Raw genomic sequence first — 3,687 nt, forward strand, 5'->3', positions numbered from 1 at the left:
GTATCTTATCATATCAATTCTAGCCAATTTTTACATATTAACATTTTTACTGAAATTCTACCCCCACAAAGCATCTTTAATTGCCACATCACACTTAATTCTTTCTTAATACGTGAATAAACCCTGTTTGATTCCTCTTTAAGATCTATCTTAATACAGTTTGGAACAGCTCTTAGCGGGAGTGTAGCCAGGGCTGTATCATGGTGAAAGTTCACACAAGGCCAGCCTGTTTGTCTTTCTATTTCATGTCTTCCTTTTAAGACTGCTCCCGTTTTACGTAATCCTAATGTGCAAAACAGCAGATTACATAGAGCACTGTGTGGCCTATTTTGCAGCAACAGATCAAACAAGGATTTCAGACTTGTGTGTGCAAAATGATTCCTCAGCCTGTCATGTGAAATGGAAATATTACACTCCTCCATTTACCCACTAAAACACATCACAGCAGGACTAGCGAAAGATTTCACACTTTGTATACAGTACAGTAGATTGCACTTACCAAGGATTTGCAGCTTCAGATGTGTTTCCTTTGGTTTACTGAACCATTGAAGTGAAAAGAAATAGCAAAATTTATGCATCTCTAAATTCCTTCAGCTCTGTCCACAGGCACATTGGGTCACTGGCAACACTCCTCAAATCTCATTCCGAAGCTAGAAAAATACTGAAACTGCATATTTCAAATCCAAATGTCAATTCAATTAAGTCACTCTGTACAGTATTAAAAGTGTATGGTAATGCAACTGAAATTAATTAGTGATAATTTTAATGCATTCACACACAATTCCTGATTTATTATTATTATTATTACTACTATTTAAAATCGCTTTAAACATTTTAAACATGAACTTTCTTTTCAAGTTAGTCACTGTGACATCTGACTGATCACGTAAACGCTGTTTATTTTATTGACAATGCATTGATGTTTCAGTGAGGGCTAGTTCGATTCAGTGAATCGATTCTTTCCAACTGTGTGCTGCAATGAATCAAATGTCTGATTCAGTGATTCAAGTTCACCCCTTGATTCTGATATACAGTAATGTTTGATTTAGGAAGTGAGTCTCATATGTAGTACTTCTACTCACAAATATACACACAAACAACAGGAAGCATAAGCCAGCTATGGATTGCAATGAGCTATTTTATGTTGTGATTGTAAGAGGTCAACGAGGTCATTAAAGATTAATATTTAAATTTTATTAGAAGTTTTTAGCCTATAACAAGGACATGAGCATCACATAGACATTACAAAAACGTTACGTTCAGTTCCACTCATGAATCGGATCAACTGATTCACTGAAAAGAGTAATTTTCACTCTTTCCTACTGAACACTGTGGTCTCCTCCAGACTCGTCTCTTCCCTGTGCTCTTCTCACATGTCCTTCTCTCTTTTGCCTCTTTTGCATTCTTTTTCTTTATTCTCTTCCACTTTTTCCTTTCTTTCTTCATCATTTTCTCATGTGGGGTCTGGTAGACATGCTTTCTCCTCCTCCAGCCTCTCCATTGCTCTCTCCAATGGGTATTTTGCACTGTGTTGGTATGGTTATCAAACCTATGGCAAAAATCATTAAATTCTTCAGCGAATGAGTCAGGGTCAATTTAACATTAACATTTAATCTATGCTGATTTCTGAACCCTTCCCATCTTAATATTAAGCCCTTGCCAGGCCTCCCTAGCGTTCCCTGTAATAAACTTGGTTTCAGCCTTATTCTATTGCTTTTTAGTTTGTCTTAGCTAATTTAAGGTTCTGCCTGAACTCCATCCCTGGCCCCATATATATATATATATCCATGTACAAATGACCTTTTTTACAATTTAAGCATGTTTTTAAATCCTTATGTTATTAGGGTACACTTTGACCTGTCTGATTAGGATAATAGAGTCTGTCTCCTTCAAGTCCATCTCCTTCACCCTCCACCGTTCTTCTGCTAGCTGTCTCTCTCTTTCCATCTGCTCCAGTTTTGTAATTGCCATCAACTAAGTTTGCCTGCAGCTCCTCAATTTTGGAGTGCAGACTCTCGTAGCAGTAGTCAGCCGTAATAGCATGTTGCTTGCTCTCTTCTCTCCGGATCACCATTATGCTCTCCATTATTCTCATCATCTCCACATTCATTTGCTCTACTTGTTCCATTTTTCATCCCAATCTTTCATCCCAATGCTGTGCTGAGGCACAACAGTGAAAGCTCACCATTCTATATGTACTTAAGAGTACTTAAACATATGTTAGTCGCCAGCCAGTAGCTGTTAATCAAGGAGTCGCCCAATGAGTGGACGGTTCATAAACACACCAAAACAAAGACTGTTCTGTTTCTGTTATGTGGAACTTACAAGATAATGGCAAAATGTATAGCGCAGCTATAACAATAAAACAGTGTAACAGTGAAAGAATAATTATGAGGTTATTCCACTTTGGATTTAACAAATATGCCTTTAAAAAGTCCAAAAGATACGACAGTGACCACAGATGTGATGACCCAGTAATAGATTAGTGCCTCAGTGACACGTTTTTATATTGTTTATTAGCCTGAGCTGAAGCTGGTTTGTTGAAGAGTACACCCTAAAAACTGTCAAAATACAGTAAAAACCCACTCAAGAGGCCAATTATATTATATTCTCAGTCCAGCAGTGACACTGAGCAGCACTGCTCTGTCTGATCCACTCGCACCAGCGCAACACACATTAACACATCACCACCATGTCAATGTCAATGCAGTGCTGAGAATGATCCACCACCCAAATAATACCTGCTCTGTGGTGGTTCCTAGCCATTGATGAACAGAGTAAAAGGGGTCAAATAAAGTATGCAAAAAATTACCATATATGTGTGTGACATGAAACCATTGTTCTCTAATGAAATGTGGTTGATCGTTTTGTGTGTTTTATTTAATCTTTTTTTGTTTGTTGGCATGCTATTTCGGTCTCAGGATCACCACTTATATGAAGTACCAAAAGCTAATTGAGTGCTAAAGGCACCCCTTGTGAGAATAGAGGGTTCTTCAGATTGATGAAGAATGGTGCTATATAGAGCCTTTCTGAAAAGGGTTTTCTATAGCACCAAAAAAGGGTTCTTCTACTGTTACAATGTCAAGCTTGAACAATAGCACATCCCTTTTTGGTGCTATACAGAACCATATACAACACATTCTTTGTCAACCTGAAGAACCCTTTTACGATGCAGAGAGGTCAGGCTCCTCAGGAGGACTTTGTTGAAACCAAGCCACGACCAGGTGAGAAGGCTCTGAGAAAAAGGGGAGGGCTACCCTGTATTAAAATGGCGTTCTTAATGAAGTGAAAGTCTTAGGAGTGCCATCTACTGGTATACTCCGGTAACTTTAAGTCACTCTAAAAGCTGCCTCACATAACATTATTATGCCTGAAACATTATTTGTGATAGTTTTGAGATAAAATACATTCATGGCCACCAATTTTATCATTATCAACATTACACTTAGGTTCACTGGTGGTTTTGGATAGTAAATATAATGGCTATATTTGAGTTGAAGACATCGCAAATCCTGGTTGCTATCAGCACCTCTGAGTTACTGAATAACTTTGTTTACATATTAATTACGCTTTATATTGAATGATGCCGAACTTCTGAAAACGCGGTGGACATGCCCTTTAATGGCGGTTCTATTTTTTTTTTTTCAACGGTCCGAGCGGTTGCCGTGGAAACACAAACAAGACATG

This window comes from Colossoma macropomum, unplaced genomic scaffold, assembly GCF_904425465.1.
Source record: "Colossoma macropomum unplaced genomic scaffold, Colossoma_macropomum, whole genome shotgun sequence".
Lineage (NCBI taxonomy): Eukaryota > Metazoa > Chordata > Actinopteri > Characiformes > Serrasalmidae > Colossoma > Colossoma macropomum.